This window comes from Triturus cristatus, chromosome 7 (genome assembly GCF_964204655.1).
Source record: "Triturus cristatus chromosome 7, aTriCri1.1, whole genome shotgun sequence".
NCBI classification, from domain to species: Eukaryota; Metazoa; Chordata; class Amphibia; order Caudata; family Salamandridae; genus Triturus; species Triturus cristatus.
The window spans coordinates 23,753,341-23,779,094 of record NC_140590.1 but is presented as its reverse complement, the minus strand read 5'-3'; the positions used below and the strand labels follow the sequence as shown (position 1 = coordinate 23,779,094).

General features: G+C 45.6%; 1 protein-coding gene across 2 annotated transcripts in view; it reads right to left on the bottom strand.

Moving 5' to 3' along the window:
- Positions 1-24,944, bottom strand: part of LOC146808718 (uncharacterized) — a 375,662-nt gene extending 350,718 nt beyond the window's left edge. For both annotated transcript variants that reach the window (XM_085615528.1, XM_085615529.1), the window contains exon 1: positions 24,874-24,944. The gene's annotated coding sequence lies outside the window, so the exon portion shown is untranslated. The remainder of the gene's footprint in view (positions 1-24,873) is intronic.
- Between the last annotated feature and the right edge of the window lie 810 nt (positions 24,945-25,754).

The window sequence follows — 25,754 nt, the reverse complement described above, 5'->3', positions numbered from 1 at the left end:
TCGTACTACTTCCAGGAAAACCCTAGTTTGCCAGTTAAGAAGAGTCGAAAGTACATCTGCATACAGCCACAATAGCCAGCACAAACATTTGTCAAGGTTTGATCATTGGGACCCATGGTGTAACCCGGTGAGTAAGAGGTCCGAACAAATATATATATAACTATAAAAAGTGATCGACCCAATAATTCTAAGTGACAGAGGCAAGATATATAGGGACATGTCACAAAGATGTATTCCATATTAGTAGATGATATTAACGGGATCACAACTGATATATATTTTCACGCTCTGAAAACAGGGGGGGAGGAAGGGGTATATCCCAACCCGATGTTAAATGGGCAAATAGACAGAATGTATTCTAAAGAAAGTAATGCATCTCAGAGTCAGAATTATATCCTAGAATAGTGGCACGTAGGCGACAAATCCACTTTGATTCTAACTGCCTAAGTGCCAGTTCCCGATTAAACCACTTTTGCCTGGGGGTACATAGTCAATACCATGGAACCAAAAAATATTGCTGCCATTATGTTTGATGTTATAGTGTTCAGTGATGGGGTATCTAGTGTCCCTATTCAGTAAGGCTCTTCTATGTTCCTGTATGCGTATTTTTAAACATCTTGTAGTACTTCCCACATATATGGTATTGCATTCACATCCTAGAATGTATACCACATGAGTAGTATTGCAATTGATGAAATGGTTCATATGATAAGTACGTGGGCTATTGTAGGAGAAAGACTTTGTTTTATTTCTTCCACTGTTGCAAATATTACAGAAACCACACGTAAAAAAGCCCTTAGGTTTCTTAGGTATCCAATTTCTATTGTTTGGAGGGGTCACGACATAACTAGGGCAAAGCTGTTTTCTTTAAGAGGTCCCTCTCCTATATGTAATGGCAGGCCTGTTAGTAATGCAATCCTTTAGTCCTGTGATCGAGGAAAGGAGATGCCAGTTTTTACGTAAGGCATTACAAATGCCATTGCTATGGGTGGTGTATTGTGTGATGAACCTCATTTTGTTTTCATTTTTGCAGTTCCCTCGTTCAATTGACCTGTCAAGTAATGTGGAATCCCTATTTGTACAAAGAATTCTCTCCTCTGCCTTGTTCAGTATCTTGTCATTGTATCCTCTATTTTCAAATCTTTTCCTAGTTGTCTTGACATTAGATCGAAAGACTTCCTCTGTACTGCAATTTCTCCTAATGCGAATCATTTCGCCAAAGGGGATGTTATTGATAACTGAGCTTGCATGGGCACTAGATGCACGCAAAACAGCATTGCACGCTGTCTCCTTTCTGTACAACTTACTCTGTATTTCCCCATCTTCAATATAAAAATTTATATCCAGGAAATTAATGTTGTCCTTATGGTAGGACATCGTAAGTCTGACATTAAAAACATTATCATTTAGATACTCAAAGTATTGTTGTAGCATTTCAACAGACCCAGACCAAAGGCAAATGATGTCGTCAATGTACCTCCCCCAGAATACAATAAATTCCAACCAGGGGGAGGCACTTCGGGCTCAGGCATGCTCCTTCTCGTACCACCCCATAAAGAGGCAGGCGTACGAGGGAGCAAACCTGGAACACATCCCTACGCCCTTGATCTGTTGGTACCAGTTACAATCATGCAAGAAGAAGTTGTTCATCAAAATTATTTCCACCATTTCCACAATCATTTCATTATATTCATAATATTCAGCGACATCCCTATCCAGGAAAGAGCGCATAGCCATAATACCTAAATACTTGTCAATACATGTATATAGGCTTATGGCATCAAAGGTCACAAATAGGAGTTCATCAGACCATTGGAAGTTCCTAAACTTTACCAGAATATCCTTACTGTCCTTTAAGTATGACGGAAGATCAAGGACAAATTTCTTTCGTTTAGCATCGACAAATTTGGAGAGGTTCTCTGTAGATGATCCCACCCCTGAGATAATTGGTCTCCCAGGGGGGAAAGACCCCCCTTTATGTATTTTAGGTAAAACATAAATACAAGGATAGGATGGACAATTGACTTTAAGATATCTGTATTCATCTTCCGAGATAAGACATGTATCTCTCCATTCATTAAGTCTACTATTGATCGTGGTAATAAGGTTAGGAATGGGATTGTGTGCGATGGATCTATAGCACAGCGTATCACCAAGTTGACGATTGATTTCATTCAGATAATCGGGACGGTTCATAATAACCACATTCCCACCCTTATCTGCCTCACGTATCACAATGGTAGTGTCATCCCTCAAACGTTGTAGGGCCATTCTTTCAGATTGGGAGATGTTCTGGATTAGTTTTGGTTTGTATTTATTAGATTTTTCCAATGCATATAGTTCCTCCGACATTTTCTTATGGAAAACATCAATGTTGGAGTCATAACCAAACGTAGGCATAAATTTGGATTTGGGACGAAGGCCACTTTCCACATGGCCATCTTGTCTGATGTCAAAGTCATTAAGTAGGGTAGGCATGTCATAACCGTCATCATCACAAATTGAAAGGAGGCATTGTATATTTATAACATCGGCAATTGAATGAGAGGCCGGTTCATTAAAGGGAACACCCTTAATTTGTTCAAGTGGCCTATTAGAGAAGAAATCATGAAGTTTTAACATTCTTATAAACTTAAACAGATCCACATGAACATTGACCAGGTCTCCACTTTGTGTTGGGCAAAAATGTAAACCTTTACTGAGTACAGTCATCTCATCTTCATCAAGTGTTTTATTTGAAAGATTAACAATTTTCAAGTGACAACCATCATCAGCATCGGCAACAAGCATATCATTATTCTGCACTACTTGGTATTTGTCTTCTTGGTTCTGCCTGCAGTTTCTGTTTTTCCAGTTGTAGTTTTGGAACTTGCCTTTTTTCCTCCTCCCTCCCCGTCTGGTTTTTGCTCTTCTCTCTTTTGTTGCAATCTGTTGGAGATACGCAGTTTCGCCAGTTCTTTCTGAAAAGAAGTGGCCCCTTCCCCTAAAGGGACGTCATTTATCAAAGAGGATGAGGCAGTACTCCCCTGTGATGACACTGATAGGTTACTAACGGAACTAACATCATCACTTTCACCCTTATCCTCTCTATTTCTTTTCTTATCCTCCAATCCTTGTACATTGTCAAATTTCTTGTGGAAAGTGTAGATTCTTCCATCGCGATAATCCCTATCGTCTCTCTTGATTTTTCTTAGCTTTTTGTCTTTTAAGTAAATCTGATGACTATCTATGATCTGTTTTAGAATAGCATAGTTTTTCTCTATCAGATCTTTTTCATCCATTTCACTGATTAATTTTTCAATTATACTTATCTATTCCTGAAGTTTTTCCCCTTTTTCCATCGCATGTTTGACCAAAATTCTCATCATGGTCTGTGATGCTCCCTCCAAATTACATTCCCATTCTTTGAGGAGAGCATCACTAAGATCCTCAAAAGTGGGGAAGATTAGAATGCGTAAACCCCTTGGAACCTTGCCATTTTCCATATACTGTTTTAGGGTAACTCCGTCCCACCACCGACTTAGTTCCTGTTTTTTCAAACGTTCCAATCTTATAAACAATGTTTTTAAACTGTTCTTTTGTGTAGATTCTGGACTGGTTTTTTCTTTAGAGATCCCTGTACCAAAGAGGTTATGAGCCATTTCCTCTCGGCCATCATCAAACTTTGACATGTTTTAAATTAATATTACATTATTTTATTCACGGGATGAGTGCACAAACAGTCAACAAAATAATACTGTGCAAAAAAAAGGACTACGACTGACTACTAGTTTAGCACTTAAAATCCCAAAGTCTCATGGTTAATATTCAATTCCTGTGCACAATTCTTCCGGAGTGCGCCGTAGGACAACTCCACTGAGGGTCAGATGAAGAATGAGAGAACAAAAGAGGAAGGTGCACCAGTCAAAAGAAGTCCAAATCCAAACAGGTATCTTTAGTATTCCCTTTTATTTTCTTTAAAAGATTCAGCCAACGCGTTTCGTTCCACACAGGAACTTCTTCAAGGCTGCAACCAGTTGACAGGACAACATATAAAAAACATTTATAATATATAAACGATAGACATATATAATGCATGGATTTAAGGAGATGTAAAACGATAAGTTTCTGTTTAATGCAATGTACCCGACTAAATGTGTAATCGATTGGATTAATTCATGTATGGCGTTTATTCATGTATGTGAAAGTAAAAGCACGAACGTAAGAATGTAATTTAATAGGGCCCGATTCACAGAACTAACTTAAGACAAAATACTAAACTTACTACTTTTGGTATTCACAGAAGTTAGGATTTTGTCTTAAGTTTGTCTTAAGACAAACTTAAGACAAACTTAAGACAAACTTAAGACAGACTTAAGACAGACTTAAGACAGACTTAAGACAGACCTAAGACAGACTTAAGACAAACTTAAGACAGACTTAAGTTAGGATTTTGTCTTAAGTTTGTCTTAAGTCTGTCTTAAGTCTGTCTTAAGTTTGTCTTAAGTTTGTCTTAAGTCTGTCTTAAGTTTGTCTTAAGTCTGTCTTAAGATTGTCTTAAGTCTGTCTTAAGTTTGTCTTAAGTCAAACTTAGGACAAAATCCTAACTTCTGTGAATACCAAAAGTAGTAAGTTTAGGATTTTGTCTTAAGTTAGTTCTGTGAATCGGGCCCATAGTGTATTTAACCCAGTAGAGGCCCGAAGTCACATATATCGTGGACGAGAAAGGCCTTGTATTTCTTATGTTAGCTGTATGCGGTAGGCCGCAAGTGATTTACTTTAGCAGAGGTTTTAGGCTGCAGTAAATTGTAGAAGTAAGGGATGCGAAGTATTTCTTCACTCTGTGATCTCACCGCAGGTGCAAGGACAGTTGGTTCGTTAGTAAAAAAGTCTTTGTTTATCAGTTGAATTATGGAGAAAGCCAGACATGGGAGTGCATTGGAATGTGCCAATCGTAACTCCTAGTGCCGACGGTGTCTGGGACTCAAGGCCAAGCTGATGGACGAGGGAAGATGGATGGAGCGGAATGGAAAATTACTGGAAGAAGACCTGGTCGAGGAGGTGTGCCAGAAGGCGTGTTCTATGTTTTGGGGTTTCGTATTAGGGACAGCGCCCCGAGGGTTGAGCAGAGAGGAGATAGGCGAGGAGCTAGAGGGAGCGTTTTAGATCGAGCTCTCCAAGTGAAGACTTCTTAGGAAGTTCACTTCTGACACCTTTTCACGAGTTCTTGGGTCTCAAGGGAATGGTAAGCAGGGATGTCATCCAGCATAGAGTAGGGACAGAAATGCTTTGGTCTAATGATTCCTAATATCGACATTAGCTTGGTACTTATCTACCTCATGCTTTTAGAAGCTGTGCTCTTGTTCATATTCAGTCGTATGCGGATTCTTCGTAGAGTGGCATTTGTATTAGTACCCATTTATTTGCTGAACCTTGTGCTAAGGTGCTTGTATCTGCAGATGTTTTTCCTGATAATAAAATTCCGAAAGGAATAGAAATTGACCTCCGAGTCTTCAATTATGTCAAATTGCGGAAGGTATTCTTTGATAATTGTGTTTGCTCCCTCCACGCTATTGGGCAAGTAAAAAGGTTCATTCGACCAGAGTGGGTTCTTGAGATAAATGATTCAAGAAAATTGGGCCCCAGCAGTTGGTAGCAGAGGATCGTTACTTCCGATAGCGAGGGACGATTAGATAAGATAAGTGATCCTCGAGACCCATAGACGATAAGTAACGGTGAATCATCAGATGGTGAGCAGTGGACGACGGCGGATGATGAACATAGACGGCGAGTAGCAGTGCGGCAGGAAGCAGCAGTTCGTGCAGTGAGTATCAACAGGATGAGATGTTGTAGATTGCGGTGTTGATTTGTTGTGTGATGTCTTGCGGAGTTAGAGTGAATGTTGAGTAATTGCGAGATTAGGCTGTGAGCGCGCACAGTCCGGGAAGTGTGGTGTAGAAGACACCCGTGGTAGATTTTGTTGACCACCCAAAGGAGATCGTGAGGTACCATCGATCACCTGGACCGAGATAGGGGGAGTGAATGTGTGAGTGCATGGCAACTTGACGCTGGTCGTGAGTTGCTGCATGTGGACTTGAGTATTTGTAACCTATCAGAGGCGACAGATAGTTGCCAGCCGAGGTCAACAATTTCGAGAGACTGTGGACAAACAGTCAGAGGCTGTGGACGGACAGCCAGGCAAGTAACTTGTATTTAGGGTATGAATGGGACGAGTGCGGGTGTGAAAGGTAAACGGTAAGGAGAGGGAACTGCTGTGAACGGAGACAGGTGATGTCAGAGAGTGTCGCGCTGTGATAGGTCGGTTGGTGTTAGTCGCGCTGTTATTGGAGGATTTGATATCAAGAGGCAAACAGTGTGTGAGACCGACTTTGTCAATCAGGAAGTGTTTTAAGGTTTTTCGAGAAATGTGTAGAGGAGATAAGCATGTGGTTACTCGAGAGGGAGAAGAGGCCCCTCCCGAGGACACTCCAGCACATTATATGGCAAAGAATGTGGGTTTGCACACGATTATTTGGTTTGAGAATTGGCATAAAATGACCCAAAGTGAAGGGGAATTAGCATTCCCGAGATATGGCTCGTTCAGGCTAGCAGTGTTGTACCAGCTGAAATCTGTAATGGCGGGGTTACGACCTTTGCCAAGGCCCACACAGTTTGAAGCACTACATGCATGGATTAGAGCAGCGCATGATAGGGATAGAGGGAGGAATCAGAAAAGAGTGAAGAAGTCGATCAGGGCTTATCAGGATGCTAGATGGGACGCAGCGGAGAAAAGATGGAGGGTGCAGGCGATAGAGGAGGAGAGACTTTACCCCTTGTTGATTACATCAGAGGGGGTAAGGAATGTAAAGTCAGAAGAAGAGGATGAGAGTGACATAGACGATGACTTATTGGAAAGGTTATTGTCAGAGAGACCACCTCCGTATAACCCAGAAGTCCCAGAGGGGACATTGGTTCAAATAGAAGATACGAGAAGAGTAATAAGCAATTCAGAAATGAGAGTAGAAGGGAGACTCTCAATAGGAACAGAGAGTACGAGGAGCCCATCTGAGGCAAGCGTAGAGGTAGAGAGAGAGGGGAGGTTACCGGACGCCTTTAAGGTGCCGGTTACCATTGGACCCATAGTTTTGATTTACCACCCAGATACAGGAGAGGGCGAAAACCCGGAGCGGACAACCGAGGAGGTCAGGGGAGAGGTCGCAGAAAGTGGCCTGGCGGGTGCAATGACCCGGAACCCGAACCCTATAGAATGGAGTACACCTTTGCCAGCCATGTCAGATTCCTCAGGGGAGCAAAGAGAGCAGAGACCGGAGAGGCCGAGGTCCCTGATGGAGTCGAGATCAGATTTACGATCATGGGTACCGCCACAGAGAGGCCAGGACCCGAGGGTAAAAATGGCAGAGAGAGAGCAGGTCAGCTTCGGAGATCGGTCCGCTCCAAGGGAAATGTTTCGAGAAGGGAGGTCGCGGGATCAGGAATGTGAGGAAGACGGTAGAGGAAGGATGGTCTGCCGAGAGGTCCTGAAAGGAGCCCTAGGAGCTGGAATGATAGATGTAGTAAGGCTAAAAGCAGAAGTGGATGAGATGATAAGCGGAAGCTTATCCCTTGAGAGAGTGGTAACATATGGACCGGACGAAATACTTTTTGTGGCGAAGGATGTGACTCGGAAGGCACGAGCGGCACATGAGAAATTGTCAGAATTGGCTAGGCGATATGAGGTAGATTTGTCTAAGACTAAAACATTGCAAGGAAGCCATAGGTTGTGGTATAGTGACCAGGAACTGGAGGAGAAAAGGGTCGTCGGATTAAGGGCTCATAGTAGAGAATTGATCCTGGCCATTCGAATATGGATGATGCTTGATAAATGGGAAGAAAAATGGTCCAGGAAGAAAGGATCTAGAGGAATGATAGGAGGGACCCCACCTCCGGGTGGAGGCCAGGTGAAAATAGGAAATTTCCCTTTAAGGGAAGGGCAGAATGGAGGTTACGTGTACGTACCCTGGAGTAGGGGTGATTTGGCGGCGTTTAGCAATGATTTTCCCCGGCTTAGGGAGAAGCCGGTAGAGTGGTATAAGCAAGTTGATTGTTTTGTTAAGATCTCAAAGGTATTGTGGACCGATCTGAATACTTTGTTCGACATCGTGGTCCCGGGAGATCTGTGGGCGGCATGTAAGACTGCCATTGATTGGCCAACTCAAGAGCCTGAGAGAAATGCGTACACGAATGGTCCATCACCGGCAGTAATGAGGATGTATGAGCGAGTGATTGCCTGGCTGAAGGAGAAGGTTTCTCCTTAAGACATCGATTGGGTAAAAATAGACAGGACAGTGCAGGAACCGAAAGAGACGGTGCATGAGTTTTATGAGAGACTCTTGCAGGCTTTTAAGCAGTACAGTGGTCTAGATGCGTTGGACACAAAGGATATGGGACAGTTTGTCTCAAAAGTTGTGTTGGGATTGAGGCCAGAAGTTAGCCTTATGATACAGCAACATTTGATCTGTTGGCAGAATAAACCGGTTGACGAAATTTTGCGGTACGCTAGGTACTGTGCTGATGAGATTGAATCTAAGCATAGGAAATTGAAGGACAATCTCATGCGTGTTCAGATGCAAACCGCTCAGGGACAGCCTAATGGCGAAGCAGTGGTAAGGAGACAGGGGAATTATCAGGCAGGAAATCAGAACGTCCAGGGGCAAGGAAGGCCAAGACCAATAGACCCTAGGACAGGGATGGATGTGGCGATATTGAAAAAGACAACAGCTTGTCACCAGTGTCATCAGATTGGACACTGGAGACGCGAGTGTCCCCTGAATCCATGGAATCAGACGCAGCCGGAAGGAGAGGTAGTTCAGGTCCCTGGGACGGAGGCGGTACAGACAGTAACCAGACCTAGAATGGTGAAAGGGGGGACTGGCGTCCCGCAGATGCAGGTTCCCCAGCCACCCAGAATACAGACGGTAAAGCAGGGAGCTCGCACTTATTCGCAGATGCCAATGTTTGAAGTGAGTGAGGGAAATGAGATAAGCTTGTTGGCCCGATTAGGGTCTAACAAGGACGAGGACTGTATGCTTAGGGCCATTCTAGAAGTGGACCAGGCAGGACCCTTTGTGGAAGCAGATCTTGACGGTCATCCTACGACCTTTTTGGTTGATACGGGAGCTACTAGATCGACTATAAGGTCGGCCGTGGTTCCACGGTTAGCCCTTTCTGGACAGAGTATTCAGGTCGTTGGAGTGGCAAATAAGAAGCTGGTTAGTCCGCTGACGGAGCCAATTCCAATCATGATAGGAAATTTCAGTGATCGGCACCAGTTCGTGGTGTGTGACTCTAGTCCGGTTTGCCTGTTAGGAAGAGATTTACTGTGCAAACTCAATTGTACGATCTACTGTACCCCGAAAGGAGTGGAGGTACAGACGAGAAACGATGATGCGACCTTTAAGGTTGCGAATCAAAGCGCGTGCGTGGAAATGTACCCAGCCTTAACGGTGGAGGAACTTCCACTTGATCTGAGAGATTCAGTGTCTATTGATGTATGGGATCTTAGTGGCGAGGAAATTGGTCTAGTCAAGGGAGCAGATCCGGTGAAAATCCAGGTTAAGCCAAACGCAGAATTCCCGAGGACACCCCAGTATAAGTTATCCCCGGAAACAGTCGCAGGGATTAAACCTGTGATTGAGTCCATGATTAGGCAGGGAATACTGATGTAGATTATGGGTAGCCCATGTAATTCGCCCATTATAGGGCTACAGAAGCCAAGCGGGAAATTTAGGATTGTGCAAGACTTGCGAAAAATAAACGAAATAGTTGTTCTATGTTGTCCAGTGGTACCGAATCCATCCGTGATCCTATTTCAGATCCCATGTGAAGCTGAATGGTTCACGGTGATTGACTTGTGTCAAGCATTTTTCTCGATTCCTCTGCATGAGGAGAGCCGATTTCTTTTTGCATTTAGGCTGGAGAATCGCGTGTTAACGTGGTGTCGTATCCCACAGGGGTACACGGAGAGCCCATCTATCTTTAATCAGATCTTGAAGAAGAATCTCGAAGGTCTTGTGTTGCCACAAAACTCTGTTTTAGTGCAATACATCGATGATCTGCTTGTTGCGTCAGAGACGGAAGACGCCTGCAGAATTGACACAGTTGCTTTGTTGAATTACTTGGGAGAGAATGGTCACAAGGTGTCTCCAAATAAACTGCAATACTGTTTGAGAGAAGTACAGTATTTGGGGCACCGGATTGAGAAGGGAAAGAGGAAGGTGTCTCCAGATCGTATTGATGCGATTTTGAGGATGCCAGTTCCTTCGACTCAGAGGGAGGTCAGAATGTTTTTGGGAATGGTGGGCTATTGCCGCCAGTGGATCCCAAACTTCTCATTTGAAGCAAAGCCTTTACAGCGGCTGACGCGAAAGGATGTGAGTGATCCGGTACCATGGGACGAAGACTGCTTAAAGTCGTTCTTGAGACTGAGAGAAGCTTTGTGCACCGCTCCAGCTTTGGGGATGCTAGACTATAACAAGGCATTTGCCTTATTCTGTTGCGAAAAGGAAGGTTGTGCATTAGCAGTGTTGACTCAGAGTCACGGAGGAGTCCGTAGACCAGTTGCCTATTTTTCAGCTACTCTAGATCCAGTAGCTTCTGCGTTGCCCGGATGTCTCAGATCCGTTGCTGCAACAGGTGTCAGTATCGAAAGAGGTGAGAGCATTGTGATGGGGCATCCGCTTTCTGTTCATGTGCCACATTCTGTTGAATTGCTGATGACTAGGACTAAAACACAGCACCTCACGAATAATAGACTGACTTGTTATGAACAAGTCATCCTTGCCACAGACAATGTAACGCTGAAGAGGTGTTCTGTTTTAAATCCTGCTACCTTGTTGCCTATTCCAAATGTAAATGATGATGAAGATTGTGAGGACCATGATTGTCTCGATGTGACGGAACTATGCACCAAACCGAGGCCTGACATTGTCGATGAACCGCTCCCAGTTTCAGATGAGATTTTCCTTTTGGACGGTTCATGCTTAAGAGACAGTGTTGGTCGACTGAGAGCAGCGTTTGCTGTGTGTACCATCTCAGGGGTAGTGGAAGCTGCTTGTTTAGAAGGAGTACACTCCGCACAGGTGGCTGAGCTTATTGCGCTGACCCGTGCCTGTTTGGCCGCTGATAAAATCCGTGTAACGATTTACACAGATAGCCAATATGGACAAACCCATGAGAGTTAATGCCTGGTTCACTAGCGATCTTAGTCAGCAAAAACTTCGCTGTAAACAGGCAGAGCGCGCTTGGAGGAGAGGATACGGGGAACCGGACCGTGTGGCTTATAAACAGGCCTTGCAGGAATACAAAGCCCATCTAAGGATGGCCAAAGCGAAGTTTTTGGAAGTTTCCCTGGCTAAGGCCTCTAATAAAGTACAGACCCTTTTCAAACTGGTGAATAATTTGGCTAATCCAGCCTGTGCAGTACCAGTCACTGTAGCATCTCAGGAACTGTGCGACTCTTTGGCCTCTGCGTTCGAGGAAAAAATTAAGACAATCCTAACCGGCCTTTCGACTTCGGGCCAGCCGGCCTCCGCAAGGCTCTCTCCACCAGAACCCCTTTATCTTTCGGGTGCTGAGGGGATCGAGGTTAAAGTGGGGCAACTTCAATTGTCCTGCTTTACCACCCCTTCCTTGGAGGAATTTTATGCATTGGCTAATGGTGTATCCTCGGGCTCTCCACTTGACCCTTTGCCACATAAGATCTGGAAAGCGCTTCAGGCAGAGCTGCTGCCCCCGTTATATACCATCTGCTGCCAGTCACTGGTGACAGCCGTGGTTCCAGACAGCTGGAAGTTGGCAGTAGTGACACCTCTGCTAAAAAAGGCTTCTTTAGACCCTCTATGCCCGGCCAATTATAGGCCCATCTCGTTGTTACCATTCCCTATAAAAGTCATAGAGAAGTTAGTCACAAGAACCTTATCCAACTTCCTAGAAACCAGCTCATGTCTGGATGCAGCCCAATTTGGATTTAGGCCGGCCCATGGGACTGAGACCGCTTTGATCACCGTATTGGATGATCTACGAACGCGTGTCGACACGGGTAAGGCAGCATTTTTAGTGCTGCTTGACATGTCGGCCGCGTTCGATACGGTGGATCATGCTGTCCTATTGGACCGCCTTCAGAGAGCGGGCGTAGTTGGTTCGGCCCTAAGCTGGTTAACATCCTACCTCTGCAATAGACAACAAGCAGTGGCATTGCCACCTTTTCGCTCAGCCGTACGCCAGGTGAAGCAGGGTGTGCCTCAGGGGTCTGCGATTAGCCCGATCCTTTTCAATCTCTACCTCCGACCCCTAATCAGTTTGATAAAGTCATTCGGCATTTCAGTCATCGACTATGCCGATGACACTCAACTGATTTTCTCCTTTGAGGGCAAGGAGGCGGTTCTGAGGGACACCTTTCACCAGTGCATGTCGGCAACAGCAGAATGGCTCCGGCTTAATTCGCTCCAATTTAATGGGTCAAAAACCGAGGTTCTCCACTGCTCCTTGGATTGGCCCCCCCGCCCGCTGCCAGAGGATTTTTGGCCGGCTTCTATCTTGGGCACAGTGACTGCCGCCGAGTCGGCTCGCAATTTGGGGGTCATGTTTGAGCCTAGTCTGCAGCTCGATGCCTCTGTAAACAGGACCACGGCAACGTGTATGGGCTTGCTTCGAGCCTTACGTAAAATCTTGCCGATACTTCCCTTGGGAGCACGAGCAGAAGTGGTGCGTAGTACCATCCTCAGTAGGTTAGACTACTGTAACGCACTGCTTCTGGGGGCTCCTAACACTCTGGTATCTAAGTTGCAAAGGATTCAAAACATGGCAGCCAAATTGGCCCTAGCTCGTTCACGCTCTGCGTCGTCTTCGGCGGCACTATTCGATCTCCATTGGCTGCCTGTTCAGCAGCGGATCCTCTTTAAAGCCTCGTGCCTTGTTTTCAGGGCAGTGCACGGGCTAGGACCTTTGCCGCTCCAAAATCTTTTCTCCTGGTATCAGGCTGCCAGACCTTTGAGATCCTCCTCGGCGTTTTTGGTAAAAGTTCCTAAGATCAACAGAGTGAGGATGGGCGGCCGTGCTTTCAGCTTTGCAGCCGCTAAACTGTGGAACACCCTCCCCCTGTCGCTGAGGACTAAGCAAGATCTAACCTCTTTTAAAAGAGAATTAAAGACCCACCTCTTTCCAAGAGCAATGTAGTGTGTTAGATCTGATGAACTGTGACGGTCATAGCGCCAGGATACCCTTGGGGTGGCATTTGCGCTCAACAAGAACGTATTACATTACATTACATATGGGTTTGGTGTAGTTCACGACTTCGGACAGCTATGGTCCGAGAGAGGGTTTATGACATCTTCTGGTTCACCCATTAGGAATGGGGATTATGTACGACAATTGTTGGAAGCTTTGCAAAGCCCAGATGAAATTGCTGTTGTTAAATGTTCTGCACACACTAAGGGAACTGATTTTGTGTCATTGGGTAATAATTACGCAGATGAGGTTGCTCGATTTTGTGCAGAGCAGAGATGTAATTATACTGAAATCATGTTGTAGAAAGCGAAGAGAAAACGGATTACACTGTGATGTTAGCTATGGCAGACTCATGGGAGGAACTGAAGCAGTTGCAAGATGGGGTCACTGACCAAGAGTGGGACAGTTGGATACGAGCGGGATGTGAGAAAGGAGAGGTGGATATATGGGTTTCGAGTGATGGACGTGCTGTGTTACCGGAATGTTTGTTGAGTCCCATGGCGAGACTGATACATGGTGCTGTGCATCTTGGCAGTGATGCAATGATGCGAGTGTTTCGCCAAACGTGGTATAATCCGAAGTTTCGAACAGTAGCTGAGGCTGTGTGTCAAAGGTGTGTTACCTGTCAGCAGATGAATGTCGGAAAAAGAACCGCTGTGACGTTGAGTCACATAGGTAGGTCAGGTGGACCTTTTAATAGGATGCAGCTGGATTTTATTGAAATGCCGAAGTGTAATGGGTTGAGGTACATATTAGTTATAGTATGTGTCTTTTCCAGGTGGGTGGAAGCTTACCCAACAAGTAGGTGTGACACACTCACCGTAGCTAAGTTGCTATTGAGGGAATTAATCTCGAGGTACGGGTTCCCGACCTCTTTTGAATCAGATAGAGGGACTCATTTCCATAGTGAAATCATGAAGCTGCTTTGTGCTGCCTTAAATGTAGACCAAAGATTGCACTGCAGCTACCGACCAGAGGCTTCAGGGATTGTGGAGCAAGTTAATGGAACTTTGAAGGCCCGAATGGCGAAAGTATGCTCCTCGACATCCTTGAAATGGCCAGATGCATTACCTTTAGTTCTCATGAGTCTCCGAAGTGTACCCGATAGGAGGACTGGATTGTCACTCCACGAGATAATAATGGGGAGGGCAATGCGCTTGCCAGCAATACCTGCTACTGCTTTGATTAACATCACTGATGACATGATTTTGGACTATTGTAAAGGCCTGGCTGACGTGGTCCGTTCTGTGTCTCAGCAGGTGCAGACAGCAACGGTTCCCGCCGCAAGCGACCTGTGCCACGACCTGTGCCCAGGCGACTGGGTATTGGTGCGCAAACACGTGAGGAAGAGTTGTCTGGATGCTCGCTGGCGCGGGCCATACCAGATAATCTTGATAACGAATACAGCAGTGAAGTGTGGGGGACTGCCGAACTGGATACACGCCTCCCATACCCGTAGAGTTCCAGCACCCTTGGAAGAAACAGCCCCTCTTGAGAACGAAAACCCAGTTGGGGTGGCAGAGCCATCTGAGAGGGCAAGTCAAGCTGTAGGGGTTGCTGACGCAGCTGGTTGTGCACTGAACCAAGGACTTGAAAATAACGCTGAAAGAGACTCGGAAGAAGAAGAAAGAGCTGCAGGGGGCAGTACCGAGTCGGATTCTGCCGAGGAAGAAAACCGTGCACAGGGTACCAGAAGGGAGCGCGGAGGGGCCACAGAAGCAGGAAAAGTTTGGCCCGTGAGTCTGAGGCGGGAGAACTTGAAACCAGCACCCAGAACAGATCTTGCCCCAGTCTCTGAAGAATCTGAAGCAGAGCAAGAGGACGTAGATCGACCCCAAGGTACTCTGAGAAGATCGAAGCGAACCAGAGTGCCGAGCCAAAAGTACGCCTCACCAGAGTGGGCATTCACAGTGACTGATGCCAAGCTTACTGAACACGGGAAGATTGAGATCGATCACACTGGTCAACAGTCTCCCGTTTCCGAGAGTGGAAGTGTTGTTGAAGATTCCAGGCTTGGAGATCGAAGGAGTACTGACCATCAATATTCCGAATCCTCCATTCTTGAGTATCATCCTTGGTCTGATTTTGGAAACGCTAGACTTCCCAACCTTTGCAGTTATACCCGCACCCCAAGAACTGACAACCCTTAAACTTGAAATACTGCAGGCGGTCCTAGAACTGTTGGGACCGGCAGTTATTCTGGACTGATTGTGAAGTTATTGCACATTAAAGTTGAGAAGAAGATAACCTAGGCCCGAGTGGAAGAAGAATAAATTTAGGGATTTTCCGTTAAAGGACAAAGAAGAGCTAGGGAAGCCTGGTTGATCAGAAGAAACGAGAAATTAATCTTTGCTAAAAAGTTCCCTGGGTCGAGAGAGCAGTTGGATTGAACTCCTTGGATGAGGAAGAGACTTGTCTCTGCAGAGACTATATTGAACATTGAGAACATTTCAGAGATGGGGGAACCTGGGAATGCGCATCGTAGGGCTAAAATAGTGATAGGCACACTGTTAGGAGTAGTGATAGCGGTCATATTTGCAGTAGTAGTGACTTCATACATGGTGGCCCATAGACAGGAGGGGGAGGTTCAGGGAGCACCCAGACCTACCACTCCAAGACTGGGAGGGGTCACTGACAGGGATCATAGAGTTCAGACGCTCGAGGAGAATCGTATGTTCCACATAGATTTGTCCAGAGCCGACTTCAAACTCAATGCTTATGCGAAACTGTTGTACGAATATCTGGATGCGATGGATGCGAAAGATTGTTATGTGTGTATGCAGTTGCCTGCTTCGGTAGATGAGGGTATTAGGTACCATCATCTCCCACTGACATATGGGATCTCTTGCAGCCTATTGCTTAGTTTGTTTTATGAAAGGAAACAGTTTGAGTATTTCTTCTCAAATTATGACACAGTACTTCCTGAAGTTCCGGCATACAAGCATTTGAATAAATATGACCGTTATAAGACAGAGGATAGGCTTCGGAAGTATTTTAGGCCGACTGCGAAGCTAGATACAGCTTATGCTCATAGACATAATTTGACATGCTGGTTGTCCGAAACGGAAAAGAAGTTCATAGGCCAGATAGAGGATAGGTATAGAAAATTGACTCAGACACGAGATACAGGAGATAGTCCAGTGGATTGGACGGATGAGGAGAGATGGCATAAATCCAAGGGAAGTTCTGGACCGATTGCATTGGATGAGGTACAGAGGGGGAAGTTGTGTGTTGCCCGGCCTCAAACTCCTGAGGAGAAGGTTTTAGTGGGGCATAGTACGTGTGAACATACTTTTACCATGGAGGACTCGGCTAAGGATTTCTTGCAGAAGTCTATACAGGTGATTCCGACTGTGTATTATGTGTGTGGAAGGAATGCATATGTGATATTGCCTGCAAATTGGTATGGTACGTGTTACTTGGCCATTATATTCCCAAAGATTTACCATACGGAAGATTTGAAATTGTTAGAGACGGGAAGGCACTCCAAAGTGCGGAGAGCTGTGAATGTAGGAATGGTGATTGGGGACATATACGGAGTGACAATACCTAGTTTGGGTGTGGTCCTGAATGATGTGAAGATAAGGAAGTTGGCGACTGTGGTGGATGAATTGTCGATGAATTCGGCGAGGTGATTGCTGTTGGTGAATGGAGAGATGTTGTCGATACAAAATATGGTTTTGCTGAATCGACTTGCGTTAGACGTATTATTGGCAAAAGAGGGCGGAGTCTGTAAATTGTTGAAGGTCCAAGAATGTTGCACGTATATTCCAGACAACAGTAAGGACCTGGCGAAGTATATCGTCAACATCACCACGATCCATAAGGAAATAGAAGATTTGACGGAAGAGAATGTGTGGGAAAAGATTAGCCAAGGATTTGGTCGAGTGGGGACTTGGTTTGCGAACTTAGGAATGGGATTCCTGGGTTCTGTGTTGAAACCAATTATAATTGCTGTGGTATGTGTAATCTGTTTGCGGGGACTCTTAAGGGCCTGGAAGTGGTATAGAGGGAATAAGGCTGAAAGAGCCCTCAGAGCAAATGAGCAGCGAATGGAGAGATTGCAGGATCGTCAGTATCAGAATCTTAAGAGAATGGAAGGGATTCGACATGGTGGGATGGTAGCAACTGCAGTTTAGGTCAGTTATAGTCCAGGAGGAATAAGAATGATGGTGTGATGACAGTTGTCATCAAAGGGGGGAACTGATGTAGCGCCTAAATGTATCGAAAATTGTAGGGGTGCATCATATTCACTGTTAGTTGGCACCCGCATATAATGAACGTATCTTTAGTTGTGCTGTGCGAAATGTATCAAGAAAATGTATCAGCTATGTCGCAATGTAGAAGCATTAGGAGATGCGGAAAACATATAATGCATGTATTTAAGGAGATGTAAAACGATAAGTTTCTGTTTAATGCAATGTACCTGACTCAATGTGTAATTCGATTGGATTAATTCATGTATGGCGTTTATTCATGTATGTGAAAGTAAAAGCACGAACGTTAGAATGTAATTTAATAGTGTATTTAACCCAGTAGAGGCCCGAAGTCACATATATCATGGACGAGAAAGGCCTGGTATTTCTTATGTTAGCTGTATGCGGTAGGCCGCAAGTGATTTACTTTTGCAGAGGTTTTATGCTGCAGTAAATTGTAGAAGTAAGGGATGAGAAGTATTTCTTCACTCTGTGATCTCACCGCAGGTGCAAGGACAGTTGGTTCGTTAGTAAAAAGGTCTTTGTTTAACAGTTGAATTATGGAGAAAGCCAGACATGGGAGTGCATTGGAATGTGCCAATCGTAACTCCTAGTGCCGACGGTGTCTGGGACTCAAGGCCAAGCTGATGGACGAGGGAAGATGGACGGTGCGGAATGGAAAATTACTGGAAGAAGACCTGGTCGAGGAGGTGTGCCAGAAGGCGTGTTCTATGTTTTGGGGTTTCGTATTAGGGACAGCGCCCCGAGGGTTGAGCAGAGAGGAGATAGGCGAGGAGCTAGAAGGAGCGTTTTAGATCGAGCTCTCCAAGTGAAGACTTCTTAGGAAGTTCACTTCTGACACCTTTTCACGAGTTCTTGGGTCTCAAGGGAATGGTAAGCAGGGATGTCATCCAGCATAGAGTAGGGACAGAAATGCTTTGGTCTAATGATTCCTAATATCGACATTAGCTTGGTAGTTATCTACCTCATGCTTTTAGAAGCTGTGCTCTTTTTCATATTCAGTCGTATGCGGATTCTTCGTAGAGTGGCATTTGTATTAGTACCCATTTATTTGCTGAACCTTGTGCTAAGGTGCTTGTATCTGCAGATGTTTTTCCTGATAATAAAATTCCGAAAGGAATAGAAATTGACCTCCGAGTCTTCAATTATGTCAAATTGCGGAAGGTATTCATTGATAATTGTGTTTACTCCCTCCACGCTATTGGGCAAGTAAAAAGGTTCATTCGACCAGAGTGGGTTCTTGAGATAAATGATTCAAGAAAATTGGGCCCCAGCAGTTGGTAAGGATTGATTTACTGCACCTGACTTACCAATTCTTGTTACTCACCTTCACAATAATTTGTTCTTCGATATTTTTGCTACGGTTCTGTGGTAGCACAATATTAAAAAGTCAATATTTTGACATACTGTTAAAAATATTTACTCTAACATACAATTACCAGAGACTAAAAAAGTTCAGGTTTGAAGCGTTCAAAGTTGTATTATGATTATGGTTAGGCCTTACAGTTTGAATTTTGACACGTCAAGCATATGCGCGAAGAGTTAATGCGTCAGTGGGCACGGCGCTTTAGTGCAGGAACTGGTTTCAGGCAGCTTTGCAGCGTGGACTCCAACGCACAACAACGCAGCATAGCCGAAAGTTTTAACCCCTTCGGTGCCACGCCCTTTCCCCCTCCTGTGCCGGGCGTTTCACACGCGGGTGGGGTTCATGACGAGATAGTCTCGTCATGGGCACAGCGCGACCGTGCTCCATGACGAGACTATCTCGTCATGGGCACAGAAGAGGTTAATAAAAACCACGCGTGCCTTTGCAAAATGTCAACGCTTCACAAAATGTCCCAAACATGCTAAACTTGTCTATTTCCCCTCCAATATTTTGATATTTCAATATTACCAAGGCAAATGAAACTGACGAAGAGGGAGGGAGGGGGGGGAGTGCGAGCAGAGGAGCGTGGTTCACAGCGACAGATCCATCTCCTTGCTGGACTCTCTAGTTAAGGTGGTGGGTCGCGTCGTGTTAGGCAGATTACAGGAGTGGGCAGACCATAATAACATCATGTCCGACTTTCAATATGGCTTCTCCCGGGGAATTGGGACCACTGAGCAGGCCATCAACCTGAATTCCTTGTTGAGCAAGTATACACATATAAAAGGGGGCAATGTGTTTTTGGTGTTTTTGGACTTGATCTCCACATTTGATTGTGTTGTTCATGACAAACTTTGGTCTATCATGACTTCAATGGGAGTAGATTGCGCCATTGTTAATTTCCTTAGATACCTGTACTCAACGAGCTCTGCAAAGATTCGCTTTGGTACGAGAGGTGAATGTACACGCTCCGTTGACATCAAGAAGGGAGTCAGTCAGGAGTGCGTACCGGCCCTGTTTCTATTTAACTTATACATCAACAGCTTGGGTAGCACTCTTGCGGACTAATGTATCAACCTACCTCAAATCGGCCATCGGCCCGTACCAGAATTGATATACGCGGACGACGCAATGCTTTTGGCCCGCATACCAATGGCTCTGCAGCATCTTTTAGATACATTTGTACATTTTATGGAGAACTTGGGGCTATTAATTAATATAAGCAAAACTTATGTTATGAAAGTTGGCTGAAAGTTATCTAAGGGGCGCAATATTTTATTAGGAAATGCGATTTTACTTCAAACGCCTACCTTTTCATACTCGGGAATTTTATTTGATAGTGATGGCAGCTGGAAAAGTGCAGTAAAATCGAGAAGGATGCAGTTTTTTAGATCAATTATGGGTAGAAATCAGTATCCTTAATGTAGTTTGTTATAGTTAATTTCATCTTGTTTAAATTTGTTTTGTTTCACTGTGGTATTTTGTTGTGTTTTACTGTTGTGCTTTCTTTTACTGATGCATAATCTTGTAATTTTGTGCATTGTTATTATCGTGTTGGTGCTTTGTCATTGAGGAGTAGTGATGTTTTTAATAGATGTTACATTGCTGTGGTTTGCCAGAAAGCAACAAAAAAAACGACTGGAAAACTGCTATGTGGTACTCACCAATGGGGCCAGCAGACTCCACACCACACTACCAGCTCCAAGAGGGCCCCAACAGCCAACCCAGGCGCACCCCACCAGCCACAGTGCCTGGGCAGGAGGCTATCCAGGAGCAAAACGGCCACCAGGCACTCCAGGAACACCACCAGTGGAGCCCCCGAGCATGTCTTTCACGGGGCCGGCCTTTGGAAAAAGCGCTCTGCAACCCGGAACAGATCGAGAGAGCCAGTGCACCAGCCACAAAGGGCCAGCCGGCAACACCCATGCCTCCTAGCAAGCCCAGCAGGCCAGGAGGCACCACTTAGCATGTCGAAGACAGCCCAGCATCCCGACGGGATACAGCAGAAGACCTGCAGCAGAAAAAGAACCCAGCACACTCGTCCCATTCTGTCGGCAAGAGTAGGTGGAATTCTGGGAAAGTACCGGTTAAGTACTCCTGGTGCGAGGGGGATGGGGTAGGGGTCCCAGCATTTCTCTGTTCTTTTTTCTGTCAGAGAGATGGTTATGTCCATTAGTAAGAAATGGGACAAGGACTGGAGAGACCTGGGGGTAATAACTGCATTCAAAGCACATTACTATAATGGTCAATGGAAGTAGTTCTTGAGAGATGAGTCAACGAGCAACAAGTTTGCAAGATAATGCAGGACTATTGGGTTCTTATACAGTTAATTTATCGTTCCAGATTTAGGGAAACATTGATAGCTGCTTTAGTTATGATAAGTGTGTTTGTAAAGCGTACTATCACCCGCAAGGTAGTATTCTGTTGAGCTTACCGGAGGTACCTAGTGGGCTAGTTGGACCCTAGGGACCCTCAGGATTCAGATAAACGTAATCTCCCAAATTAAAATGGCCCCAGGATGTGTTTACACAGTGGTGAAGGGAGGGGACGGGGCCTGTTGTGATGTGTGCAAACACGCCCTATGGCGCGTTTTAAGTTGGGGAAATAATTCCTTTTCAATCCTGAGGGCCCCTGAGGGCTAACTAGCCCACCAGGTGCTTTCAGTAAGTGCCACTGCGCTGCATTGCAGAGAGGTGGTCCAGGCCGTGCCACTTTTTACACCTCTCTGTGGCACTAACTGGAGATACCTGGTGGGCTAGTTGGACCCAAGGGACACTCAGGATTGAAGGGGACTTTATCCCCCAAATTAAAACGGCCACAGGGCGTGTTTGCACACGTAAGCTTAGCCCCCCCCTCTCTTCACCAGTGTGCAAACGCGCCATGTTTTAAGAGGTAGTTTTAATCCCCCTGCCCTATTATGTACTAGGGGCTTACAGAGGAGGTCATTCTAATCACAGGGGTACCCCAACGCATAGTGTTCCCTAGTGTATGTAGGTTTTTTAACTGTATTCTAAGTGTCTTTTAGCATAGCACTGGCTCTAGGTCTGGTTAATCAGAGTCAGTTACCACCAGTACCCATCTCAAAAAATTGAAAAAACTGCACCAAAACCCAACCACTCATAAATTCACCCAGGCACTCTCCTTGTAGTACTCTAATCATTCAGTCAGTACCCAAGTACTCATGCACTGAGCCAGGCCTTAGCACATGGACTGCTTCAAACGCCTATCCACTGTGCATGCAGTCCTCTAACCACCTACACACTTGTCATTCACACGTTCAATACCCTAGTCAGAATATATACACTCCAGCAAACACTCTGTCACTCCCATTGCACTCCTCTAGTGACCCATTCAGTACCATGTACTAATCCATTCATTGCACCAAAACCCAACCACTTATAAATTCACCCAGGCACTGTCCTTGCAGTACTATAATCCTTCAGTCAGTACCCAAGTACTCATGCACTGAGCCAGGCCTTAGCACATGGACTGCTTCAACCCCCTATCCACTATGCATGCAATCCTCTAACCACCTACGCACTTGTCTTTCACACCTTCAATTCCCCAGTCAGTATACATACTCCAGCAAACACCCTGCCATTCCCCTTGCACTCCTCCAGTGACCCATTCAGCACCATGTACTAATTCATTCAATGCGCCAAATCCCCACCACTTAAAAATTCACCCAGGCACTCTCCTTGCAGTACTCTAATCATTCAGTCAGTTCCCAAGTACTCATGCAGCGAGCCAGGCCTTAGCACATGGACTGCTTCAAACGCCTATCCACTATGCATGCAGTCCTCTAACCACCTACACACTTGTCTTTCACACCTTCAATTCCCTAGTCAGTATCCATACACTCCAGGAAACACCCTGTCACTCCCCTTGCAATCCTGTAGTGACCCATTCAGTACCATGTACTAATCCATTCACTGCGCCAAAACCCAAACACTTATAAATTTACCCAGGCACTCTCCTTGCAGTACTCTAATCATTCGGTTAGTACCCAAGTATTCATGCACTGAGCCAGGCCTTAGCACATGGACTGCTTCAAACGCCTATCCACTTTGCATGCAGTCCTCTAACCACCTACACACTTGTCTTTTACGCCTTCAATTCCCCAGTCAGTATCCATACACCCCAGCAATCACCATGTCACTCCCCATGCACTCCTCCAGTGACCCATTCAGCACCATGTACTAATCCATTCACTGTGCCAAAACCCAACCACTTATTAATTCACCCAGGCACTCTCCTTGCAGTATTCTAATCATTCAGTCAGTACCCAAGTACTCATGCACTGAGCCAGGCCTTAGCACATGGACTGCCTCAAACGCCTCTCCACTATGCATGCAGTCCTCTAACCACCTACACACTTGTCTTTCACACCTCCAATTCCCCAGTCAGTATACATACACTCCAGCCTCACTGACCAGCAGCAAAATAATTGTAGGCAAGTCCTTCAACAGTATAGACACATGTTCTCCCTGACACCAAGTCAAACCACCTAGTGTACTCATAAGGTGGACACAGGTGACAGTCAGCCTGTTAAGAGTAAAATCTACAGGCAGACTGACCATGTCAGAGACTGCGACAGGACAGAGGTCTAAAATATGTTAGAATTGGGGACATTGAGCCTTCAGATAGCCCTTGGGCTAGTCCAGTAGTCCTTGTGCCAAAACCTCACACCTAGAGTGGAAACAATGAGATTAGATTGTGTGTGGACTACAGCTGCCCCAATGCAATTTCAAGGACGTATGCTCTTTCAATTCCCAGGGCAGATGAACTCATAGATACTTTGGCCTCAGACACATTTTTTAGCACATTTGATGTGAGAGCTGGCTACTGGAAAATCAGACTGAGGATGCCAAGGAAAAAACTGCATTCTTAACCCCTAGTGAGCATTATCAATTTATTGTGATGCCCGTTGGTCTGAAGAATGCACCTGCCACATTTCAGAGGCAGGTGAACAAAGTCTTGACAGGTCTGGAAGCCTTTAGTGCTGCATATCTAGATGATATAGCTGTCTTTAGCTCCACCTGTGAAGATCACCTGGTCCTCCTCAGAAATGTTCCGGAGGCCCTGCAAAAGGCAGGCCTCACAATCAAGGCCACTAAGTGCCAGATAGGGCAGAGCAAGGTTGAGTACTTGGGCCACCTGGTAGGTGAAGGCCAGGTTCAACCATTGGAGAGCAAAATCCAGACCATTGTGGACTGGGTTGCTCCCACTAACCAGAATCAGGCCAGAACTTTCTTGGTCCTGACTTGGTACTATAGAAGATTTATGAAGGGATTTGAGTCCATTGTGACTCCCCTGTATGATCTAACATCAAAGAAAATGCCAAAGAAAGTTCAGTGGGCAGATAGCTGTCAAAAGTCATTTTATGGCTTGAAGCAGGCCATGTGCACTGCTCCCATCCTGCAAAGTCCTGACTACTCCAAAACTTTCATTGTCCAGACAGATGCGTCTGAGAAAGGGGTAGGGGCTGTGTTATAACAACTGCATGCAGAGAGCCAGGATCAACCAGTAGCTTTCATCAGCTGAAGGTTGACCCCCAGGGAGAAATGTTGGTCAGCCATTGAGAGGGAAGCCTTTGCTGTAGTCTGGGCCCTGAAGAGGCTGTGACCATACCTGTTTGGCACTCACTTCATTGTTCAGACAGACCACATGCCCCTCCTATGGCTAAACAGATGAAGGGGGAAAATACCAAACTTTTGAGTTTGTCGATTTCCCTAAAGGGGATAGACTAAACAGTAGAACATATAACTGGGAGTAAGGAATATGGCTGACGAGCTGGAGCTGGAGCTCCTCATCGAAGCTCTGGGGCTTGGGATCGCTTGTAAGTGAATATCCCTGTTTATGCCTTTCATCCACCCTTTCCTCTTATATTATATCTGGGAGGATGGTCTGGATCGGCAGCGGATGCCGCTTTAAAGACCTTATCTACGTTTATCTACATTTTGGGGATTGCAGGACACTGATTCCCTTCCTGGAGGCCTGATTGAGGGGTTAATGGGAGAGACTGACCTTGACGGACTTGTCAATGCGCCAGGTGTTTGTTTCGCTGTTCGGAGCGGATCGGAGGGTGTTGCTTGCTGTCGGTAAGAGTCTCACAGGAAGATTTTCTGCAGGACTCGACGGATGGCAGATCGATTGGACGTCTGGGGATTCCCTTCAGTATACCGGTGGTCATGCTAATGTCCTGCCTTTCACCCAACTGGGTCTGCAATGATCCAGGACTAGGATATATTCCAAGTGAGTTGCCGCTCACTCCTTTCTTCATTCCTGGCGCGGAGCAAGCTGACCACACCACGACCTGCACCCGCTGCCACCCTTAGCGAGCTGTGTAGGCTCTCCTTGACTACTTGTTGGTTCGCCAGCTTGCAGCTGCACGCTGATGTTTACCTCACTCGTTGCGAGTTTGGAGTCCTGTGAGCTGCGTTCGGCAGATGCAGTCTCAGACTGCTGTTTTATCCGCATGTAGTAATTAATAATCAGCGGAGCCTCTGACTTTTCTCCCAGCTATTTATTTATTTAATTTATTTATTTATTTAATTTATATGGCGCGTTATAACCACAGGGGTCTCTAAGCGCTGTCTGACCAGATTTACGTGAAAGATGTTACATTCACTTGAAACCAGCTGTGCACCTAAGATCTGCTCCATGCTTGTTTGAACAGTACCGTTTTTAGTTTTTTTCTGAAGGAAAGTAAGTTACTTTCCTTCCTGAGCTCTGGATCCAATTTGTTCCATAAAGCTGGGAGCGTGTTGGAAAAAGCACGGCCCCCCACCGTGGTCAATTTAAAGCGGGACTGAGACAGAAGAGTGGCGTCCGACGAACGCAAAGTCCTACCCGGTGTGTAGGGGGATAGTCGGGATTTCAGGTATTTTGGTGCTTTGCCATACTGA